The 14,096-nt window shown below is 44.2% G+C and overlaps 1 protein-coding gene across 1 annotated transcript in view; it reads left to right on the forward strand.

Annotated features, from left to right (window-relative positions):
• Positions 1 to 14,096, forward strand: part of LOC133558941 (anthrax toxin receptor 1-like) — a 118,390-nt gene that overhangs the window by 103,174 nt on the left and 1,120 nt on the right. The gene's annotated exons all lie outside the window — the stretch shown is intronic.

A 14,096-nucleotide genomic window follows, 5' to 3' on the forward strand; every position in this document is an offset into this window, starting at 1 on the left:
TCATGCCATTGTGTTCAAGTATCATTTAAAGGCCTACTGAAAGCCACTACTAGCGACCACGCAGTCTGATAGTAATCTGCGTTCAAAGGACTCCGGCTTGTTAGTGATTCCCAAAGCCCAAAAAAAGTCTGCGGGCTATAGAGCGTTTTCCGTTCGGGCTCCAGTACTCTGGAATGCCCTCCCGGTAACAGTTCGAGATGCCACCTCAGTAGAAGCATTTAAGTCTCACCTTAAAACTCATTTGTATACTCTAGCCTTTAAATAGACTCCCTTTTTAGACCAGTTGATCTGCCGCTTCTTTTCTTTCTCCTATGTCCCCCCCTCCATTGTGGAGGGGGTCCGCTCCGATCCGGTGGCCATGTACTGCTCGCCTGTGTATCGGCTGGGGACATCTCTGCGCTGCTGATCCGCCTCCGCTTGGGATGGTTTCCTGCTGGCTCCGCTGTGAACGGGACTCTCGCTGCTGTGTTGGATCCGCTTTGGACTGGACTCTCGCGACTGTGTTGGATCCATTATGGATTGAACTTTCACAGTATCATGTTAGACCCGCTCGACATCCATTGCTTTCCTCCTCTCCAAGGTTCTCATAGTCATCATTGTCACCAACGTCCCACTGGGTGTGAGTTTTCCTTGCCCTTATGTGGGCCTACCGAGGATGTCGTAGTGGTTTGTGCAGCCCTTTGAGACACTGGTGATTTAGGGCTATATAAGTAAACATTGATTGATTGATTGATTGATATATCAATGATAAAATATTAACATTGCAACACATGTCAATACGGCCTTTTTAGTTTACTAAATTGCAATTTTAAATTTCCCGCCGAGTTTCTTGTTGAAAACAACGCGGAATGATGACGCGTGTTTGTGACGTTATTGGTTGGAGGGAACATATTAGTGCAGCACCTAAAAGTCGTCTCTTTTCATCGCACAATTACACAGTATTCTGGACATCTGTGTTGCTGAATCTTTTGCAATTTGTTCAATTAATAATGGAGAAGTCAAAGTAGAAAGATGGAGTTGGGAAGCTTTAACCTTTAGCCACACAAACACACGGTGTTTCCTTGTTTACAATTCCCGGAGGTGAAGCTTTACTATGGATCAGAGCGGTCAAGCGAACATGGATCCCGACCACTTGTCAACCGGCAGCTTTCGGTGAGAAAATTCTGGTAAAAAGTCGGCACTTACCAAAGATCAGCGCAACTTCTGTCGTGACTAATTCCCTCAGAGACTGGCATCAACACACACCCTCCGACTATCAGGTGCTATATAATCTCACTAAAACACTAGCAACACAATAGAAAGATAAGGGATTTTCCAGAATTCTCCTAGTAAATGTGTCTAAAAACATTTGAATCGCTCACAATTTTTAAAGTGAATTAAAGTGAATTATATTTATATAGCGCTTTTCTCAAGTGACTCAAAGCGCTTTACATAGTGACACCCAATATCTAAGTTACATTTAAACCAGTGTGGGTGGCACTGGGAGTAGGTGGGTAAAGTGTCTTGCCCAAGGACACAACGGCAGTAACTAGGATGGCACAAGCGGGAATCGAACCTGCAACCCTCAAGTTGTTGGCACGGCCACTCTACCAACCGAGCTATTTTTTTAACTTTATTTTTTCATTTTATTTTTTTCTAGTCCTTTGCTATCAATATCCTCAGCCTCTAATCTTTCATCCTCACTCAAATTAATGGGGAAATTGTCGTCTTCTCGGTCCGAATAGCTCTTTTTGTTGGAGGCTCCCTTTATAAACAATGTGAGGATGTGAGGAGCCCTCACAACGGTGACGTCATCGTCTGCTACTTCCGGTACAGGCAAGGCTTCTCTATTAGCGACCAAAAGTTGTGAACTTTATCGTGGGTGTTCTCTACTAAATCCTTTCAGCAAAAATATGGCAATATTGCAAAATGATCAAGTATGACACATAGAATGGACCTGCTATCCCCGTTTAAATAAGAACATCTCATTTCAGTAGGACTTTAATAAAAGCATCACAAACACACACTCATAGCTCATTAAAGTGAAATAAATGACACACCATTAATACTTTAAAACCACATACCTGTCTTCTCCTAATGAAGGGTGCAGATGTGTAATATCCTCAGTGAATGACGTGTGCAGGACCTCGGACCAACTGTACTCAGGGACCAAACCAACACGCTCACATAAATATTGCAACTATAGACAGCAGAACACTTCAACTTTTGTATACTTACTTTAGGGCAGCATGGTGGAACAGGGGTTAGTGCGTCTGCCTCACAATACGAAGGTCCTGGGTTCGATCCTGTGCTCGGGATCTTTCCGTGTGGAGTTTGCATGTTCTCCCCGTGACTGCGTGGGTTCCCTCCGGGTACTCCGGCTTCCTCCCACTTCCAAAGACATGCACCTGGGGATAGGTTGATTGGCAACACTAAATTGGCCCTAGTGTGTGAATGTTGTCTGTCTATCTGTGTTGGCCCTGCGATGAGGTGGCGACTTGTCCAGGGTGCACCCCGACTTCCGCCCAAATGAAGATAGGCTCCAAGACACCTACTTTAGTTATGTGACGTCATGATATACCCTTTTTCTTTTATAGGGCGTACCAACCCGAGAACATGAAAACTAAATAATCGGTTCTGTTGGCCATTGACTTAAAGGCCTACTGAAATTAGATTTTCTTATTTAAATGTGGATAGCAGGTCCATTCTATGTGTCATACTTGATCATTTCACGATATTGCCATATTTTTGCTGAAATTATTTAGTAGAGAGGGGGGGGTTGCCCACATCTGAGGTCCTCTCCAAGCTTTCTCATAGTCAGCATTGTCACTGGCGTCCCACTGGATGTGAATTCTCCCTGCCCACTGGGTGTGAGTTTTCCTTGCCCTTTTGTGGGTTCTTCCGAGGATGTTGTAGTCGTAATGATTTGTGCAGTCCTTTGAGACATTTGTGATTTGGGGCTATATAAATAAACATTGATTGATTGATTGAACATCGACGATAAAGTTTGCAGCTTTTGTTCGCTAATAAAAAAGCCTTGCCTGGACCTGAAGTAGCAGACGATGTGCGCGTGACGTCACGGGTTGTGGAGCTCCTCACATCTGAACATTGTTTATAATCACAGCCACCACCAGCTAGAGCGATTCGGACTGAGAAAGCGACAATTTTCCCATTAATTTGAGCGAGGATGAAAGATTTGTGGATGAGGATAATGAGAGTGAAGTACTAGAAAAAAAAAGGCAAGAGCAGTGGGAGTGATTCAGATGTTATTAGACACATTTACTAGGATAATTCTGGAAAATCCCTGATCTGCCTATTGTGTTGCTAGTCTTTTAGTGAGATTATATGGTACCTGAAAGTCGGAGGGGTGTGGTGACCGCCAGTGTATCTGAGGGAAACCACGCAGCTGCAGCAGGACGCAAGCTCCACTGATGTCTACGATAAGAGCCGACTTATTACCACAATTGTCTCACCGAAACCTGCCGGTTGACATGTGGTCGGGAACCATGTTCGCTTGACCGCTCTGTTCCATAGTAAAGCTTCATCTTCGGGAATTTTAAAGAAGGAAACACCGTGTGTTTGTGTGGCTAAAGGCAGCTGCAATACACCAACAGCATTGTTGTTTATAGTCTCCATTATTAATTGAACAAATTGCAAAAGATTCAGCAACACAGATGTCCAGAATACTGTGTAATTATGTGATTAAAGCAGACTACTTATAGCTTGGATCGGGCCAGGAAAAAATGTCCGCTACAACCCGAGACGTCATGTGCACGCGTCATCATAAGCGTCATCATACCTCAACGTTTTCAACAGGAAACTCCGCAGGAAATTTAAAATTGTAATTTAGTAAACTAAAGCGGCCGTATTGGCATGTGTTGCAATGTTAATATTTCATCATTGATATATAAACTATCGGACTGTGTGGTCGCTGGTAGTGGCTTTCAGTAGGACTTTAATAACAATACTGGACAAAGTGAGGCGATTTACAATAGTCGGAATACGGAATGCGTATTTTTGTTTCGAAATACGAGATGATTCCGCGTTTCTAGGGACATTTGGCAATCCTAATTAAGTAGCATTAATGCTAACCTACTCAGTGCCTAGTGGTTAGAGCAGTGGTTCTTAACCTGGGTTCGATCAAACCCTAGGTGTTCGGTGAGTCGGCCTCAGGGGTTCGGCGGAGCCTCCACTGCGGAGGTCAAGACACACCCGACTCATCGTGTAAATAAAAACTTCTCCCTATCGGCGTACAAACAATGTTCCCTCTAATTTTCCATCTGATTTGCAAGACGGATTCAAGTTGACTTACGTGGAGTGTGCTAATCAGACATATCAATGGTCACGACATGCTAATCGATGCTAACATGCTATGTAGGCTAGCTGTATGTACATATTGCATTATGCCTCATTTGTAGCTATATTTGCATCCAGCCTTTCCCTCCACCCACATTTAATGCCAAACAAACACTTACCAATCGACGGATTCAAGTTGTACCGGTGGTCAAAAGATGCGAAAGTCCCTCGTTTGTTCTGTTCTGTCGTAGCATCGCTACCAACGATAGCGATGCTACGACAGAGATGTGTGGATATCCTGCGACACTCAAAGCAGATGCATTTCCAACGATAAAGTCAACGAAATCACTAAGGTGAGTTTTGTTGATGTTATTGACGTATGTGCTAATCAGACATATTTGCGCACGGCATGACTGCAAGCTAATCGATGCTAACATGCTATTTAGTACAAATTGCATCATTATGCCTAATTTGTAGCTATATTTGCATCCAGCCTTTCCCTCCACCCACATTTAATGCCAAACAAACACATACCAATCGACGGATTCAAGTTGCACTAGTGGTCAAAAGATGCGAAAGTCCCTCGTTTGTTCTGTTCTGTCGTCGCATCGCTACAGACGATAGCGATGCTACGACAGAGATGTGTGGATATCCTGCGACACTCAAAGCAGATGCATTTCCAACGATAAAGTCAACGAAATCACAAAGGTGAGTTTTGTTGATGTTATTGACGTATGTGCTAATCAGATATATTTGCGAACGGCATGACTGCAAGCTAATCGATGCTAACATGCTATTTAGTACAAATTGCATCATTATGCCTAATTTGTAGCTATATTTGCAGCCAGCCTTTCCCTCCACCCACATTTAATGCCAAACAAACACTTACCAATCGACGGATTCAAGTTGCACCAGTGGTCAAAAGATGCGAAAGTCCCTCGTGTGTTCTGCACACCGACGATAGCGATGCTACGACAGAGATGTGTGGATATCCCGCGACACTCAAAGCAGATGCATTTCCAACGATAAAGTCAACGAAATCACAAAGGTGAGTTTTGTTGATGTTATTGACTTATGTGCTAATCAGACATATTTGGTCACGACATGACTGCAAGCTAATCGATGCTAACATGCTATTTAGGCTAGCTGTATGTAGGGGTGTAACGGTACACGAAAATTTCGGTTTAGTACGTACCTCGGTTTAGAGGTCACGGTTCGGTTCCTTTTCGGTACAGTAAGAAAACCACAAAATATAAATTTTTTGGTTATTTACCAAATTTGTAAACAATGGCTTTATCCTTTTAACATTGGGAACATTATAATAATTCTGCCCACGTTAATCAACATTAAACTGCCTCAAGTTGTTGATTTGATTAAATAAAATGACAAAACCTTTCTTCTACATATAAAAAATTCCAACATTAAACAGTTTGAAGTCAACTCATCATGCTTAATTTATTACAGCATTTGGGAAGTCTTTAGTTTACTTTTATTATACACACATACACACCCACACACACAGCAAAATGAGCTAACATAACGCTAAAAGCTAATTAGCCTTCACCTCAACTATGAGCGAGCTGAGCTGCAGTTTAAGTTTCTAGAAGGTCAACGGGCTCATAGTGATGTTTGTAATAGTTGTGACTGGGAAGTATTTCTTATAATTTGGAGAGTGTACAATGTCCTCCTAAACACATATCTGCTCATCTCGACGCCGGAGCATTGACAACATACGCTCTGAATACGCACTGCTGATTGGCTTTGTATGTAACCAATCAGATGGTTGTGTGGGCGGGACAATGCTGGGTGCTCACTGCTCAGACAGACAGAGGCAGAAAGCAGAGCAGCTTGTTAAGACTTTAGTTTACAAACTTGCTCGATACACCCTCGTACCGAACCGAAACCCCCGTACCGAAACGGTTCAATACAAATACACGTACCGTTACACCCCTAGCTGTATGTACATATTGCATCATTATGCCTCATTTGTAGCTATATTTGCATCCAGCCTTTCCCTCCACCCACATTTAATGCCAAACAAACACATACCAATCGACGGATTCAAGTTGCACCAGTGGTCAAAAGATGCAAACGTTGGTTAGAAGGCAATCGCCGAATTCGTCCTCGTTGCCGTTGTCTGTCGTGATATGGCTCAATGGCTTCAGTTTCTTCTTCAATACTTTCATACTCCAACCATCCGTTTCAATACATGCGTAATCTGTTGAATCGCTTAAGCCGCTGCAATCCGAGTCTGAATCCGAGCTAATGTCGCTATATCTTGCTGTTCTATCCGCCATGTTTGTATTGGCATCACCCAGTGACGTCACAGGAAAATGGACGGGTGGATATAGCAACGGTGTAAATCAGGCACTTTGAAGCCGTTTTTCGGGATATTGCGTGATGGGTAAAATTTTGAAAACAACTTTGAAAAATAAAATAAGCCGCTGGGAACTGATTTTTTTATTGGTTTTAACCCTTCGGAAATTGTGATAATGTTCCCCTTCCTAACCTCATTGTCCTGGTTCTTCACCAGCCAGAGGTTCCATTCAGGCCATATGTTCTGGTGGAGGCACGCATGCACGCACACACACACACACACACACACACACACACACACACACACACACATGAGCTTGTGTTCATTGTGTCCATATGCTCTCGCTGGTGTTGAGCTGCTGCTTTGCTGCCGACAAACTGGCTTTCCCTCTGCAGCCTGGTGACAAGACCCAAGCAATCTTACACACACACACACACACACACACACACACACACACACACACACACACACACACACACACACACCCCTCTCCTCTGTGACCCCAATCAATTACCCAGCCCTCACATACATGAGTTGAGACAATGGGGCCCCTCAAGCCACAAAGCTACTGCTGCTGTGGCCCTCTCAATGGCCCCTGTGTGACTTTAGGGCCTCTCTGTTTAATAAGGTGTTATAATCAGACCACCAAGGATACACACACACACACACACACACACACACACACACACACACACACACACACACACACACACACACACACACACACACACACACACACACACACACACACACACACACACACCCCTCTCCTCTGTGACCCCAATCAATTACCCAGCCCTCACATACATGAGTTGAGACAATGGGGCCCCTCAAGCCACAAAGCTACTGCTGCTGTGGCCCTCTCAATGGCCCCTGTGTGACTTTAGGGCCTCTCTGTTTAATAAGGTGTTATAATCAGACCACCAAGGATACACACACACACACACACACACACACACACACACACACACACACACACACACACACACACACACACACACACACACACACACACACACACACACACACACACACACACACACACACACACACACACACACACACACACACACACACACACACACACACACACACACACACACACAGAGAGTCAAAACGGAGCCATCAATGAGAACAATAAGTGAAGCGTCCCACTTGGGCTGCCTTGTAAATTATGTTTAGCAGCCTCTGTTTACTATTGTGGCCAACCCCCGACCCCCCCACACCCCCCACTCCCGCTCTCCGTCGCGAGACATAAACTACTTTCTGTTTGGCGTCCAAGCCCGAGGAGGGGGAGGAGGAAGACAGCATAAGTGCGCATGTGTGTGCGCGCCTAATTTTGCGAGCGTCCCGGCTATTGTGGTGCAGGTGTGGAGGGGAGACAGGCCCGCCTCTGTCCGCCCCACAACACTCTCTCGCCTGTGTCGGCAAAACGCCTCGCTCTTTAACCGCCCTGCTAAAGTGTAAAAAGAAGCTGACACCTGTCGCCACAAAGCGGCGCCTTCAAGGAGCACGTTCCGACCGCAAGATGTGGCCGGACTCATGGGGAAGTGACAGATTGTTCACACTAAATTGTTGTACTGAGCAGCCAGGACAAGCGCAGCGCTTAACGACCATTTTTGGGTCCTCTGCTCGTAATCTCGATTTTATCCGGTATGGTGTGCCAAATGGGACAAGATTAATATATTTTGAAATAATTTAATGTTAAGTTAAGTTACTTAAAGTACCAATGACTGTCACACACACACACTAGGTGTGGCAAAATGTGTCTTTTGCATTAGACCAGGGGTAGGGAACCTATGGCTCTAGAGCCAGATGTGGCTCTTTTGATGACTGCATCTGGCTCTCGGATAAATCTGAGCTGACATTGCTTAACACGATAAGTAATGAATAATTCCACTGGTAATCAGTGTTTAAAATAACGTTCAAAAGACAAGACATTCTCATGCATTTTAATCCAACCATCCATTTTCTATCGCACCTGTTCAAGAAGTCGCATTAATGGTAAGAAGTATTATATTTATTATTGGTTAGCTTTAGAATAAGTGAGGGCTTCACGGTGGCAGAGGGGTTAGTGCGTCTGCCTCACAATACGAAGGTCCTGCAGTCCTGGGTTCAAATCCAGGCTCGGGATCTTCCTGTGTGGAGTTTGCATGTTCTCCCCGTGAATGCGTGGGTTCCCTCCGGGTACTCCGGCTTCCTCCCACTTCCAAAGACATGCACCTGGGGATAGGTTGATTGGCAACACTAAATGGTCCCTAGTGTGTGAATGTTGTCTGTCTATCTGTGTTGGCCCTGCGATGAGGTGGCGACTTGTCCAGGGTGTAGCCCGCCTTCCGCCCGATTGTAGCTGAGATAGGCGCCAGCGCCCACCGTGACCCCAGAAGGGAGTAAGCGGTAAAAAATGGATGGATGGATGGATAGAATAAGTGAATTATATTGTGAAGTGAATTATATTTATATAGCGCTTTTCTCTAGTGACTCAAAGCGCTTTACATAGTGAAACCCAATATCTAAGTTACATTTAAAGCAGTGTGGGTGGCACTGGGAGCAGGTGGGTAAAGTGTCTTGCCCAAGGACACAACGGCAGTGACTAGGTTGGCAGAAGCGGGGGTTGAACCTGGAACCCTCAAGTTGCTGGCACGGCCGCTCTACCAACCGAGATTTACTGCTCCAATAACAATGTTATTAAAAAGAATAAGAGACTTATTCTCTAAAAATGTTGGTCTTACTTAAAAATGCACACATTTAATTGTATTCAGTGTTGAAAAATATTATATGGCTCTCGTGGAAATATATTTTAAAATATTTGGCTTTCATGGCTCTCTCAGCCAAAAAGGTTCCCGACCCCTGCATTAGACCCATCCCCTTGTTCACCCCCTGGGAGGTGAGGGGAGCAGTGAGCAGCAGCGGTGGCCGCGCCCGGGAATCATTTGTGGTGATTTAACCCCCCATTCCAACCCTTGATGCTGATGTGTCACTGGAATTAAAATAGACATGGCAACTTGTCCAGGGTGTACCCCGCCTCCTGCCAGATTGTAGTTGAGATAAACTCCAGTCACCCCGAAGGGAATAAGCGGTAGGAAAAGGATGGATGTGTCAGAGAAGTCTCTCGTTTATTGTTGTTAATTGGTTCCCGACATGATGAATACATTTCCGCGAAGTAGGAGTCAATTATAAATCGAATCATTATATTGCTCTAGAGTAGGGGTCACCAACGTAAGGACCAGATGAGTCGCCCGCTGGCCTGTTCTAAAAATAGCAGCACTTACCAGTGAGCCGCCTCTATTTTTTTAATTGTATTTATTTACTAGCAAGCTGGCCTCGCTTTGCTCGACAATTTTAATTCTAAGAGAGACAAAACTCAAATAGAATTGGAAAATCCAAGAAAATATTTTAAAGACTTGATCTTCACTTGTTCAAATAAATTCATTTATTGCTTTACTTTGCTTTTTATAACTTGTAGGAGCCTAAATACTGTTTAAGTTCATTTACATTTTATGGAAGGTGCTTTATGTTTATTCAGCCAAAAAGGGGACTATTTACTTTATTTGCATGATAAGAAAATGTTCATATTGAATGCTTAGAGTAATTATATAAAGCTCATTTTAATTGTAATTATTACATTTGTTAAAATGATTTGATGACGTAACAGTTTTAAGTGCATACATGGCGGGAGGATCTGTGTGGTCAGGTGGTTTTTGGACGCAAGGTGTCATGGGTAATGGCTGTCAGGTGCGGTGGAACCGAGCCACACAGTTTTTTGACCTCACTCATACTTATTCTCATTCATACTTTTTCTAACTCGTACTGCAACAAACTCTCTTTATTTTGTCATTCATTTGACAGCGAAAACGAAATTGAAGAAGAAACTGAAGCTATTGAGCGAATAGCTATTGACGCTGTTCGGCCATCATTGCGTTAGAATCGCCGGTAAAATGTGCAGACCAAACGATCAGGACTTTCGCATTGACACTGGATCAACTTAAATCCGTCGATTGGTAAGTGTTTGTTTCGCATTAAATGTGGGTGGAAGGAAACGCTGGATGTAAATAAAGTTTCAAATGTACATACAGCTAGCCTAAATAGCATGTTAGCATCGATTAGCTGGCAGTCATGCGGCGACCAAATATGTCTGATTAGCACATAAGTCATAAGTAACATCAACAACATTCACCTTTGTGATTTTGTTGACTTTATCGTTGGGAATGCATCCGCTTTGAGTGTCGCAGGATATCCAGACATTTTTGCCATCTCTGTCGTAGCATCGCCGGTAAAAACCAAACGGGGGACTTTTGCCTCTCTTGACACTGGAGCAATTTAAACCTGTCGATTGGTAAGTGTTTGTTTGGCATTAAATGTGGATGGAGGGAAAGGCTAGATGTAAATATAGTTTCAAATGTACATACAGCTAGCCTAAATAGCATGTTAGCATCGATTAGCTGGCAGTCATGCGGCGACCAAATATGTCTGATTAGCACATAAGTCATAAGTAACATCAACAACATTCACCTTTGTGATTTTGTTGACTTTATCGTTGGGAATGCATCTGCTTTGAGTGTCGCAGGATATCCAGACATTTTTGCCATCTCTGTCGTAGCATCGCCGGTAAAAACCAAACGGGGGACTTTTGCCTCTCTTGACACTGGAGCAATTTAAACCTGTCGATTGGTAAGTGTTTGTTTGGCATTAAATGTGGATGGAGGGAAAGGCTAGATGTAAATATAGTTTCAAATGTACATACAGCTAGCCTAAATAGCATGTTAGCATCGATTAGCTGGCAGTCATGCGGCGACCAAATATGTCTGATTAGCACATAAGTCATAAGTAACATCAACAACATTCACCTTTGTGATTTTGTTGACTTTATCGTTGGGAATGCATCTGCTTTGAGTGTCGCAGGATATCCACACATCTCTGTGCCATCTCTGTCGTAGAATCGCCGGTAAAAACCAAACGGGGGACTTTTGCCTCTCTTGACACTGGAGCAATTTAAACCCGTCGATTGCTAAGTGTTTGTTTGGCATTAAATGTGGATGGAGGGAAAGGCTAGATGTAAATATAGTTTCAAATGTACATACAGCTAGCCTAAATAGCATGTTAGCATCGATTAGCTGGCAGTCATGCGGCGACCAAATATGTCTGATTAGCACATAAGTCATAAGTAACATCAACAACATTCACCTTTGTGATTTTGTTGACTTTATCGTTAGGAATGCATCTGCTTTGAGTGTCGCAGGATATCCAGACATTTTTGCCATCTCTGTCGTAGCATCGCCGGTAAAAACCAAACGGGGGACTTTTGCCTGTCTTGACACTGGAGCAACTTAAACCCGTCGATTGCTAAGTGTTTGTTTGGCATTAAATGTGGATGGAGGGAAAGGCTGGATGTAAATATAGCTACAAATGAGGCATAATGCTGCAATATGTACACACAGCTAGTCTAAATAGCATGTTAGCATCGATTAGCATGGGACATTCTACGTAAATCAACTTGAATCCGTCCCTGATGGTGTTGTTACACCCTCCGACAACACACCGACGAGGCATGATGTCTCCAAGGTATCGGAAAACGGTCGAAAAAACGGAAAATAACAGAGCTGATTCGACTCGATGCGTCTGATGTGTAGGGAAAAATGGCGTTGAGTACCGATGTGACGTCACGTTCTGACGTCGTCGCTCAGAGAGCGATAAACGGAAAGCCGTTTGATTCGCCAAAATTCACCCATTTAAAGTTCGGAAATCGGTTAAAAAAATATATGGTCTTTTTTCTGCACCATCAAGGTATATATTGACGCTTACATAGGTCTGCTGATAATGTTCCCCTTTAAGTGTGTATCAAACTGGTAGCCCTTCGCATTAATCAGTGCCCAAGAAGTAGCTCTTGGTTTCTGCTATAGAGCATTCAAAAAACGCTTACAACCTTCTAAATATTTCCAACATAATAAGAACCTTCTATATGTGAAATAACACCCTTTAACCACCTTGATCCGGAATAGTTACACTGCCTCAGGCTGAGCCAATCAGAGGCCACGATACTGAACGGCGTGATCTGATTGGTTTGGTCTCATCTAGTGGCCAATACTACTGGAGTATCGATCATTTTGGTTCATTTTGGTGTTTTTATGCTTGAAAATGTTGGATTTTTCCATAAAATCAATTTTGAATATTCTTATAAAAATCAGCCATGTGGTGAAACTGCAATATTTGAAAAGGGACTGCTGTAATAAATGTGTTAATTTATTGTAGAATTATTTTTTATAATTTCATAATCAATTTGATTATTTCATTATATATTTAATGAAACCAATTCCCCATTAAACGAAATAAAATGTTCATCTATTTAATTACAACTATGATTAATTAATGACACATTTAAATAATTACAGGACTTCCTGAGGGACACGGTCGAATGCCTTCTCCAAGTCCACAAAGCACATGTAGACTGGTTGGGTCGGGAAGTCCTGTGGGGAGTGCTCAGAGAGTATGGGGTATCGGACTGTCTTATTGTGGCGGTCCGCTCCCTGTATGATCAGTGTCAGAGCTTGGTCCGCATTGCCGGCAGTAAGTCGGACACATTTCCAGTGAGGGTTGGACTCCGCCAAGGCTGTCCTTTGTCACCGATTCTGTTCATAACTTTTATGGACAGAATTTCTAGGCGCAGTCAAGGCGTTGAGGGGTTCCGGTTTGGTGACCGCAGGATTAGGTCTCTGCTTTTTGTTGATGATGTGGTCCTGATGGCTTCATCTGACCGGGATCTTCAGCTCTCACTGGATCGGTTCGCAGCAGAGTGTGAAGCGACCGGAATGAGAATCAGCACCTCCAAGTCCGAGTCCATGGTTCTCGCCCGGAAAAGGGTGGAAGGCCATCTCCGGGTTGGGGAGGAGACCCTGCCCCAAGTGGAGGAGTTCAAGTACCTAGGAGTCTTGTTCACGAGTGAGGGAAGAGTGGATCGTGAGATGGACAGGCGGATCGGTGCGGCGTCTTCAGTAATGCGGACTTTGTACCGATCCGTTGTGGTGAAGAAGGAGCTGAGCCGGAAGGCAAAGCTCTCAATTTACCGGCCGATCTACGTTCCCATCCTCACCTATGGTCATGAGCTTTGGGTCATGACCGAAAGGATAAGATCACGGGTACAAGCGGCCGAAATGAGTTTGGGTCTCTCCCTTAGAGATAGGGTGAGAAGCTCTGCCATCCGGGAGGAACTCAAAGTAAAGCCGCTGCTCCTCCACATCGAGAGGAGCCAGATGAGGTGGTTCGGGCATCTGGTCAGGATGCCACCCGAACGCCTCCCTAGGGAGGTGTTTAGGGCACGTCCGACCGGTAGGAGGCCACGGGGAAGACCCAGGACACGTTGGGAAGACTATGTCTCCCGGCTGGCCTGGGAACACCTCGGGATCCCCCGGGAAGAGCTAGACGAAGTGGCTGGGGAGAGGGAAGTCTGGGTTTCCCTGCTTAGGCTGTTGCCCCCGCGACCCGACCTCGGAATAAATGTCCAACTTGC

This window comes from Nerophis ophidion, linkage group LG09 (assembly GCF_033978795.1).
Source record: "Nerophis ophidion isolate RoL-2023_Sa linkage group LG09, RoL_Noph_v1.0, whole genome shotgun sequence".
In the NCBI taxonomy this organism is placed as follows: domain Eukaryota; kingdom Metazoa; phylum Chordata; class Actinopteri; order Syngnathiformes; family Syngnathidae; genus Nerophis; species Nerophis ophidion.